The sequence below is a fragment of the Crocuta crocuta genome, unplaced genomic scaffold (genome assembly GCF_008692635.1).
Source record: "Crocuta crocuta isolate KB4526 unplaced genomic scaffold, BGI_CrCroc_1.0 scaffold9, whole genome shotgun sequence".
Lineage (NCBI taxonomy): Eukaryota > Metazoa > Chordata > Mammalia > Carnivora > Hyaenidae > Crocuta > Crocuta crocuta.
Window position 1 is genome coordinate 5,572,347 of NW_027551567.1, and position 11,462 is coordinate 5,583,808.

The following is an 11,462-nucleotide window of genomic DNA, read 5'->3' on the forward strand; positions in this document are numbered from 1 at the left end:
CCCCCTTCCCCCATTTCATCTAGTTGCACACAGTATTGGCATAAATAGTGTAATGTTTAACCAAAATTCTCAGACTCTTTTAAAAACCAAACAGCAAACTTAAAACTTGGCAGTGATACTAACCAGACCGAGACTTATAACTTAATTTATCAGCAAAATGCTCTACACAGTTTCATACTTGAGTGTTGATAACTAACAGTAACCAGCACACAGAGTCTTGTGATTTCTGTTATTCTTGGGCACAATGTGAGAACCTAAAATGAAAAAGCCAGTTGGGGTCTTGGTTTAGTTCTGAGGTATTTGTAATCATGAAGGATTAGCTTTTGTGTTCTTGCTTGCTCTTGTTTGTCACAGATAGTACATGACCTTGGTTCTGTAAAAATCCATGACCTATGATAATTTTTCACTTAAGTAAGGTGAAAGAGAGGCTTGTACTTTCTTTTCACTTTCTGTTGGGTATGTAAGAGGTACTTATTCATCTTCAGAGAATAAATTCCTAGTATTTTGGATTTTTTGCTCATTTTATTTAGCTTAAGTAGACCATTAAAGAATGTTCTAATAAATATTTTCAAATTCCAGTTTTCACCAGGGAAGGAATATATGATATGAGTGGAATGGCAAAGAGAAAATAAATCCACCTCAAATTCTTTGATTCCAATGAGAAATGTCTGTCTTTTTAAATCAAGAAGAATAATGTTGTCGGCTATCCCTTAGATTTTTATAGTGTGGCTTTTCATTCAGGATATTTTTTTCTATTTTGCTTTGAGATTCCTGATCCATGGTCTGTAAGTAAGGAAAAAAACATTTATGCTACTTATTTATGTCTTCATAACCCCTACAAATTGAAACCTCCCTCCCTCCTTAACTTTGTTTCTCTGAATCTTTCCTGAAACAGATAGATTCTAGGCTTTTATGGTATTAAATAACACTGTGAGGAATTTCAGGGGGTTATCTCCAGCAATCTGTCTTTTGGGGGTTGTAGTGCAAAGGCCAAAGCCCATTACTATAAAGACCCTCTTAGAGGATGAAGGAGGAAGATACTAATTATGATAAAGGATCTATAAAACTTTTAACCTCAGCAGCATTTTCGACCTCAAAACTGGGAAAATAAAAACAATTAATTTTTGAAAAATTCCTAAATAATGTATACATGGTTTAAGATTTCGAAACAACTTTGATGCATATTATGAGATGAGTAAGAAAGGCTAAGAATGCATGGTGAGGAGCATTACCATATGTCTGTTGAGAAACTAAAGTTATACGTCTGTTCATTGACTCATTAATGACCTTTCATATATTTGTCAAGCTAAAGCAGTGTGATTTCCTTTCAGTTGTAAACAGAAGTGCCTTAACTCTTCCCTAGTTTAGATGGGGAAAGGGTGTATTTCCTGATTTGCTTCTTTACTTTAAAAGAGCATTGCTGTTAAATATTTAGGTTGATAACTATTTGAAAAGTATTTGCACCAAATGTGATAACATCTGTTTATGGGTATTGATAAGCTTGCTCGTGGATTCTGTAACAGTTCATCAAATTATATTGATTTTTAAATTGACGATTACCGTGAAGGGACACAAAATATTTCCAGTAGGTAGATCTATGTAAGATATTTGTGTATGGTATTGATTGCTTGACAAAGATTTGTGAGGAGTCCTCATGAGTACATCCTAGCCTTAGTGCCTAGTACAGTTCAAGAACAAGAGTTTTCTGTCTTAAGAAAACATGGAAATTAATGATCCATCCCCATATATGTTAATAGGGAGAGCATTTTCCTTTTTAGCCGTTGGTGATTTGAAATGATACCACAATACGAGTAGAATTTTTTATTGATTTTTTTTGACTTAGCAATATTGTACAAATTGCTGTTTCCTTTAGGCTTTACTGTAAATATTAATCACCATGTCACTTCAAAGACTAGCCTTTTATCATTATATTAAATGACATACATGCATTGATAATTATAATTATATATCTGTATTTTATTAAAAAAGTGCTTAAGAAATTATATATTAAAGTGTGTTACTAAACCCTTTTACGACTTTGGAGGGTAATCATTTAAAGTGTCTATAAATGTTGTTCCAAGAACAAGCATACATATGAACACCCCAAACACAGATTTTGTAGCTTTCAATTACAAGGCATGGAGAAATGGGTCTGGCATTCATTTTTCATGTGTTAAATATAATTTCTTGGTGCCCTGACCATGTCATTGAAGGTGAAGCCCTGACAAATGTTGAACACATGAAAATTCAAATGTAAGAAGAGGAGGACATGGTGGTATGTTTTGTTTCTGGTCCAGGGGAGAAGGGCAAGCATACAAGAATGAACCGCTTTTACCACTGACCAGTGATGACAGATCACTTCTAGACCCCTTGACTGGAAAACATTCCAAGGGACATTGTGATGAGGTGATGTTGCTGCTATCACAGCCAGTCACATTTTGAAAATTAACACTTGCTCCTATACAAGCTCCTTCCCAGAGGTCAACAGCTTTTCACAAGCAGGGCACCCACTTGCTGACCCCTGATTTCTGGAATGTAGGGGGTCAGGAGACTTTTGTGGTCCCCAGAAGAGACTGGAGCACAAGATTGCTGATCTAGCAAAGGATCACACTCACTCTTCACGTTAATTAATGGAACTTTGAGCAAAAGACACCTCACTTTAAAATGTGAATTCCTCTCAGGGCACCTGGGTGGCTCAGTCGGTTGAGCATCTGACATCGACTCAGGTCATGATCTTGCGGTTTGAGTTCCAGCTCCACGTGGGTCTCTGTATTGACAGCTTAAAGCCTGAAGCCTGCTTCAGATTTTGTGTCTCCTCTCTCTGCCCCTCCTCCGCTCGCACTCTGTCTGTCTGTCTCTCTCTCAAAAGTAAATAAACATTTAAAAAAAAACGTGAATTCCTCTTGAGACACCACTCCCCAGATTTAAAACCATCAGCAACTTGCACCTCACTATGAATTAGATAAACAGAAGCTTTGGAGGTAGCCAGAAGTTTGATTAGAAGAAAAGAGTAATTTTTGGAGCAGGGCAACTCTGGGAAGATTTGGAAGGGAAGTGGAAGGTGCAAGGAGAAGGCTGTCTAACAAAACCTGGTGTAAAGCCATTAAAAGTAAACATTTCATGAGCTTCTTTCAGGAGTCATGGTAGAGATGGTGGATGCTATGCTGATGTTCTAATTAGACATGTTTGTAAAGAATCCTTTCAAAGTGCAACGATGCTGTGTTTCCTCATGGGGAGTTTATTGACTCATTTACATGAAGGTTTTCTAAAGCTTTCCATTGGAAATTAAATAATTGTAGTAAGTTATTACCACATTGTGTTTTAATATCCTTGATCGTCATTCTTTAAAATATGTGCTGAGTGAGGGGCGCCTGGGTGGCTCAGTTATTAAGCGCCTGACTTCGGCTTAGGTCATGATCTCACGATTTGTGAGTTCGAGCTGCATCAGGCTCTGTCCTGACAGTGTGGAGCCTGCTTGGGGTTCTCTCCCTCCTGCGCTCTCTGCCCCTCCCCTGTGCTCCCTCTCTCTCTCTTTCTCTCAAAATAAACTCTAAAAAAATACATGCTAAGTTGAGAGTAAGGCTGACTATGTGAACAGTTAAGTAGACATACATGAACGCAACCTTCTAGGAGCTCAAACTTAAAACCATCAGTGATGGAAATGAACAAATAATAGATATTCAAGTATAAAAACATCCAAGACATATATAAATGTAGTGTCCTTCTACATGCTTATAAACTTTAAAATAATAAATTTTCCTTGTTTTGGAAATTTGGTAAGGTGAGAACAACATTTCCTTGGGAATTAGGGAGCTTAGTTTCAAACCATAGACTTCCCAGTTATGATTTTGGACAAAAACTTTACCACCTTAGGCCTCATTTTTTTTTTTATTTAATGTGTGAAAGGAGTGGCTGAAATGAGAAACTTTACTGTTCCTTTTGGTTTGAAATTCATATGACAGTTTGTAAATCACATTCAGCTTAATAATAGGAAAATAGTTTTATAAAAATATATATTTATAAAGATACGTCTTTTGGAATATATATATATATACACACACACACACCCCCCCCAATACATATATATACGAGATGTATTATATATATGAGATGTATGTGGGTATATATATATATATACACACACACACATATATTTTTTTATTTATTTTTTATTTATTTTTTTATTTTTATATGCCATTTTATTTTATTTTATTTTATTTTATTTTTACAAATAGTTTATTGNACCTTCAAGGTCCATCCATGTTGCTACACAACACACACATATATTTTTTACAAAGAACATACTATAACCAGGATTGTTTTAAATTTATTGAATTACTTAGAATTTATCTTTTATTTATTTATTTATTATTAATTTTTTTAGTGTTTATTTAATTTTGAGAGAGAGAGGGAGACAGAGCATGAGCCAGGGAGGGGCAGAGAGAGAAGGAGACACACAACTGGAAGCAGGCTTCAGGTTCTGAGCTGTCAGCACAGAGCCTGATGCGGGGCTCAAACTCATGAACTGAGAGATCATGACCTGAGCTGAAGTCAGACGCTTTAACCGACTGTGCTTTGTTAGATATAATACATAGGACATACTTTAGTATTTTAGTATTTTGAAAATTTTGAACAATGTATTTGCTACTTTACAGTGAAGAGAAAAAGATGTTAATAAAATTTCTTTTCATAATGCTTTTATTGAATGGCATAAAATTATTTCACTTTGGAATAAGTATCTAGTAAAATACCTAGAGATCATTCCATGTACATTCAAAATAAATTTAAATCATCATCCAGAAAATACTCGGATGTGTCTTTTTGAAGGGTATAATTTATGCTGAGACTCCTACGCAATAATATAAAACAGTTGATTATTCTCTAACTCATTGAATTTATACAAGGCTGGATCTTCATACACATCCTGTGTCCACATTTTACACTATATTGATCAGGTCCCAGAATAACTTAATAAGGCCAAAATATTTTTCTGAATAACAGCTTTGTTAAGCCACAATTCACAAACCATACAATTCACCTATTTAAAGTGAGAAATTCACTGTTTTTTAGTATATTCAGAGTTGTGCAACCACTGCCAAAATCAATTTTAGAACATTTTCATCACCCTGTGAAAATCTCTGTGCCAATGAACAGTCACCCCACCTTTCCCTCTACCCCTTATTTACCCCAAAATGCAGTCATTTTCTGTCTATAGATTTGCTTGTTCTGGACATCTCATGTAAAGGGATGGACCACATACACCATGTGGTCCTTTGTGATGGACTTCTTTCCCTTACAATGTTTGCAGAATTCATTTGTGTTATAGCATGGATTAATATTTAATTTTTAATTGCTAAATAGTATTCCTCTGTAGGTATTTTTAACATTTCATTAATCCATTCATCTGATGGGCATTGGCTTGTTTCCATTTTTTGGCTGTTATGAATAATGCTGCTAGAAACATTGGTGTACAAGTGTTTATGTGGGCATATGTTTTCCTTTCTTGGGTATGTGCCTAGGAATGAAATTGCTAGGTCCTGCTATGTTTCATAGAACTTCCAGACTGTTTTCCAAAGTGGTTGAACCATTCTACATCCTGACGAGCAATGTGTGTGGGTTCCAATTTCTCCATATCCTCACTAACAGTTGTTACTATCAGTCTTTTTGATTATAGCCATCCTGCTGAGTGTAAAGTAGTATCTCATCGTGGTTTTGACTTGTATTTCCCTGATGACTGATGATGTTGAGCATCTTTTCCTGTGCTTTGTTAGCCAATTATGTATCTTTAGAGAAATGCCTGTTTAGATCCTTTACTCATTTTTAATTGGGTTGTCTTTCAACTATTGAGGTGGAGGAGTTCTTCATATATTCTAGATTTTAGAGTCATCAGATCTATGATTTATAAATATTTTCTCCCATTCCATGGGCTGTCTTTTAGCTTTATGGATGATGTCCTTTGCATTGCAAAAGTTTCTTACTTTGAAGAGATCCAATTTACCTATTTATTTCTTTTGTTGCTTGTGGTTTGGGTGTGATGGCCAAGAGATTTTATTGAACTTTTAAAATTTGCCTTTTCACATTCTTAGTAGAAGTAGTAGTAATAGAAGTGCATTTTAAAGTGATTATTGGGTGTAGAAATTTAATAGTATTTGCTAAATTACACCTCCTCCCAATACACCTGGAATGTTCTTGGGTAGATAATGATATATCCTTCAGCGTCTTTTTAAAAAATTTGTCTATTGAGAGAGGGAGAGAGCAGGGGAGGGGCAGAGAGAGAGAGAGAGAGAGAGAGAATGAGAGAGAGAGAATCCAAAGCAGGCTCCACACTGTCATCATGGATCCCTATGTGGGGCTTAAACTCACAAACCATGAGATCATGACCTCAGCCAAAACCAAGAGTCAAATGCTTAGCTGAGTGAGACACCCAGCTGCCCCTACATCCTTCAGTGTCTTAAGGGTAAGGTAAAAGGATCTCAAAGCATCATGAAATTTTTATTATCATAGAAAAAGTTTTTGGGGGGTGCCTGGGTGGCTCAGTTGGTTAAGTAACTGACTTCAGCTCAGGTCAGGATCTCACGGTTTGTGAGTTCAAGCCCCACATCAGGCTCTGTGTGGACAGCTCAGACCCTGTAGCCTGCTTCAGATTTTGTGTCTCCCTCTCCCTCTGTCTCTCCCCTGCTCATTAATTCTCTCTCTCTCTCTCAAAAATCAATAAATATATTTCTTAAAAGTTTTGCACTTTCATTATTTATTTAATCAATAAATATTTATTGAGCATCTCTTATTTGCTTGGCATTAGACATTTTGTGTATAGCAGGGAAAAAACTTTTGGTGTCTTCAAATGCCTTGTAAACGTTGAAATGCTGGTTTCCTGGAAAAACCTTCATACTAGAATATATCACAGTTGGCAGGAAAGAAAGTGTTGCCTCTTGGCTTCTCTATGAGTTGGTGCCCTTGCCCTTATTTCGATGTTACATATCCCAGATGGTCACTGCAAAACGCTTGCTCCTTTGCCAAGGTACAACAGGGATGCATTATCGCCTTAACTCAGAGTTTGTTTTGTGGTTTTCTTTGGAAACCCTAACATCATTTAAATGCAATTTTTTCAATTTGGCTCTGTTTACAGAACTGTAATAAGATATTTCTCTATTAATAGCAGGAAGGGAAAACCTTGCTTGTTTAGGGTTTTGGAAAACTCCTGCACATTTTTCTTGAAGGCATTTGATGAAATGGATTGCAGGAGATTTGCAGATTCCTTTTTCTTAATTTGCCTAAATGAATTTCAAGAGAAAATTAGTTAAACTACATTTTTCAAACAAATAGAAGCTCTCACTCAGCAACAATAAAGAGAATCTTAAAGGAACATCTATCAAGGAATGTTACATGGTTCCAGTAGTGCCTGGCCTTCGGGAAGGTTGGCTCAGAATGAAGAAACATCACAATGGGTCCCTTACAGCTTCTGCTCATTTTGTTTCTCCAAATGTGATAACATGGGTGTGTGGGGAAGAAGGGAACTAGAAATGGTATATGTTTAACTGTATGCTGTCTGCTCAGTTTTACCTTAAGGAAATATAACACTTTAGAGCCAGAGATCCTGAGAGACCAAGTAGGATAGTTGTGAAGAAGCAAGTGACCATCAGAGGTAACCCATGTTGACTCATCCACAAGCTTTGAACAAGATGTTCAGCAAATTTGGTGGTGGTCTCCAATGACATCAGACATTTTCAAACTTCCTTGTCTCTCCTTATGTTTATCCCTCAGTCCTAAATGTCCTTCAAACCTACATTCTCAATTTTCAAAAATGTAATCTAGTCTTTCTTCAGTGAAACTTTCCCAATTTCTATTCCTTCCATTTTCCTTTCCCCAGGAGAAATAAACTTTCCCTCTAAAATACTGTCACAGCACTCTTCATTCTTCTTTTAAACGAATACATCTCAACATACGCTTTTCACGTAGGTCAGCTAGTTCAGCTACAATGGAAGATCCATGAAGGAGGGAGGTGTATCTCATTTATTTTTGCCACAGCATATGGCAAAGATAAAAAATGATTAATGAACAAGTGCATATATGCATAAATGTGTCAATAAATGAATAAAATAATGAATGCTTTTTGTAAACCCAGAATGGAACCTCAAATTTGGTAAGTCTGGAGGTTTTGCTTGGTAAGCTGCCATTTGCCATTATTAATGGAGATGCAGAGGACTGTAGCTTCCTCATGAAAAGATAGTATAAAGAATACTTCTCTCTCTCTTTCTCTATTTCCTTCTTTTATCTTCCTTCCTCCCTCCTTTCCTTCCTCCCCTCCTCCCTCCCTTCCTCTCTTCTTTCTTTCCTTTGTTCCTCCCTTCCATTCTTCCTCTCTTTCTAATCTATCATTCTTTTCCTTCCCCTCCCCTTCCCTCTCCTCCCCTTCCCTCCCCTCTCTTCTCTTCCTTTCTTCCTTCCTTCCTTCCTTCCCTCCTTCCTTCCTTCCTTCTTCCCTTCTTCCCCCCCACCCTCCCTTCCTCCATTCCTTCATTCCTTCCTCTGCTTGAACTGAATTTTATGAAGAGAGGATCATGGCCAACACCTAAATAAGATTCTCCTTGCCAAACTGTAGGTATTTTATTATGAATATCTCTGAAAGATACTGGGATATTATGTGAATTCAAAGGGGGAGATACTACTAAGGGAATAATGTGTTACATGCAACTTGGAGATCATTCAGTGTAGAGAGGTTCAGTGAGCTGAAGTTATGATTTCAGGAACTGACTGTTTCTGTTGCAGGTACCTTCTAGAGTCTAGTCTTGAAATAACAAGGGGGATAGTGAGGCTTTCTACGTCCTGCCATCCAGCTAACCACAGATGTGTTGCTGATTGTTGCAAGATAGGGTGATAGAGAAGCCCAGGCTTTACAAGAGATGGGCATATTGTGTCCTGGGAGTTATGGGCCCAGTGGCTTTAAAGGGATTGCTGTATTAGGTTTTACTAACATGTTGACTTCCAGGTTATTAGTTGTATATCTATGCAAGTGAGTTGATATTGTAATAAATATTATTTGATCTAGAAAAAGTGCTTATTTTATAATATAAACAATAAAACTGCAGAAGAGGACCCTAGAGATCTCTCCATATACCATGGATTGGGGGTGATCTGTCAAGGGAAAACTATGTTTTCTCTCTTGTGGAGACCCAGGACACTTTGGGGAAAACCTTTGCTATGAGAGGAAACATAACGATGGCTGTTGACCCGGAAGCTGGTGCCATCTTAGGGACGAGCATCTTAGATGAGTGGGTCACTGCATATTGAGACATACATACTCCTTCTTTCCAATCCTTTTTCTCTGGAATATAGGATAATACTTTGGTTTGTTTGTTGGTTTGCTTGTTTTCATATTCTAGTGGTAAGATCCAACTAAGAGGTTGGGGGTGAAATAACAGTAGATGGGGGAAGGAGTATACATAAAGAAGGAGGGCCTACTGAGTTCACGAAGTATCTTTTACCATGGTTCTGTTTGGGGCTACCAGATATCTGCCCAGATTGATAAAACCATACTCTGTATTTCGTGCCTCTGTATTTTTTCCTATTTTCCATATGTTTGTGATGCATCTTTCAGAATCCCAGGGAGAAGGCTGTGAATGACATCCTGAGTTCTTAATCCATGTGTTTGATTATTTTCATGAAGTTTACCCATTCATTCATCTCTGGATTTAGAGTTTGTGAAGCACTTGCCACATGACTGATTCTGCTGCTAGAAATGTGACGACGAGCAAGAAAAATTTGTTCTTTTGGAGGTGCCTCATCATAGGGTCACATGTGCAAATACATAGTCAAGATACAATGCAGTAAGTGTTAAAATAGAGGTAGTACTAAGAGTACCAAGAGGTAATACCAAGTACCAAGGGAACATCGGAGGATGTGATTAAGATTATACGGTGGCAGGGGGAGGAGAGGGATCAAGGAAAGCTGTGAAGGTGAGGCTCTGTTTGACAAAGGCCTGGAGGACTGGGGAAAATGGGGGATGAGTATTTTAAAACAGAATACTCAAGTAGTCCAATGAGCTTTCTGTAATAATGTAAATATTACCTATCTGCATTGTCCCATACAGTAGTTACATGTGGCTACTGAGCGCTTCAAGTGAGACAAATATGATGGACTGATTTTTAAATTTTATTTCATATTATTTCAAGTTTAAATAGCCGTATGTGGCTAGTGGCTACCATGTTAGACTGCAAAGCTCCATAAAACTCTGCAAAGCAGAAAGTAATACACGTCCTAAAAGAAGTATGGATAATGGGCAATGGCCAGAATAGCTTCTTCAGTACGTAGTTCACCTCCTGTGTGGATGATGCTTCTGGAGTGCTATTATGAGTAGGTCATGGCTCTGTGGTCACTAAAAGCTGACTAATGCTGTGTAATTGCCAGGCAACTCATTTGTGAACCCCTGCACAGTTCTCCTTCTGTCCTCCAAGCAATTGGTCTTATTATATAATCACTCAGCAATGACCAGGCCTCAAGTTGTTTCCCTTCTATCAGGCAGAGGCCAACGGGTATTTTTTAGGGAGTATACACATTGTAATTCCTTTTGACAAGGTTTGCTTTGGGAAGAGCTGTTATTAAGTCTGAAACAGGGAAGGTTGTTTACAGAATCAGTGGCTACCTTCCTGGCTGGGGTGACTCTGCCACCCTAACTCCTTTCTTTTTGCTCTACTTTCCCACTTTTGGTACAGCACCCAGAAAGTCATTTATTGGTGAATGTGATTCTTTCTCTTGCTTTACTTCCATTAAGTGAGTTAAGAAGACGCTCTCAGGGAAAGATGGGGAAAAATTAATGCAGAATTTTCTTCATGGGAGGTACATGAAAAAGACAAAAAAGACAACTAGAGTTTGTGCAGCATTTTTTTTACTGCATACTGTGTATTCCTGTACATGATTTCATTTAGTCTTTACAACAACCTTGTAAGATGTGTTGGACCTCACATTATATATAAGTGAGGAAACTGGGCTCATAGAAGTTAAGAAGCTGCCCACAGTCACCCCCATCAAGTGACAGGCTGGGGCTTAGCTTTAGTCTTCTGATGCTTAAATCGTGTCAGAACATGGAAGAAAAGAGAATTACGACAGTAATAATGATTGGGGATAAATTCTTGACTGGGATGGGAGGAAGAGAGAAGAGAAGGGAAAGGTAGGAAAAAGAGGAAAGAAGGAGGTGCTCCTTGCCGATTTTAACTAAAACACAAAGCTCTTGTTAGAGAAAGCAATTGATTGACAGGAACAATCACCAAAACATATCCTTCAGTACAAGTTCCTCTTGCCACATGCTTCCCATAAATAGCCCACACCATGAATTGTTAGCTGAGGGATTCAGAGCTGGAGCAAAGCTAGTGGGAAAGTCTTGGTTATGTTAAGAGTATTTGAAAGATAAAATAGGCATATTAAATACTTTGAGTTTACCTGAGCAAAAATTGATTCTAACCAGGCAG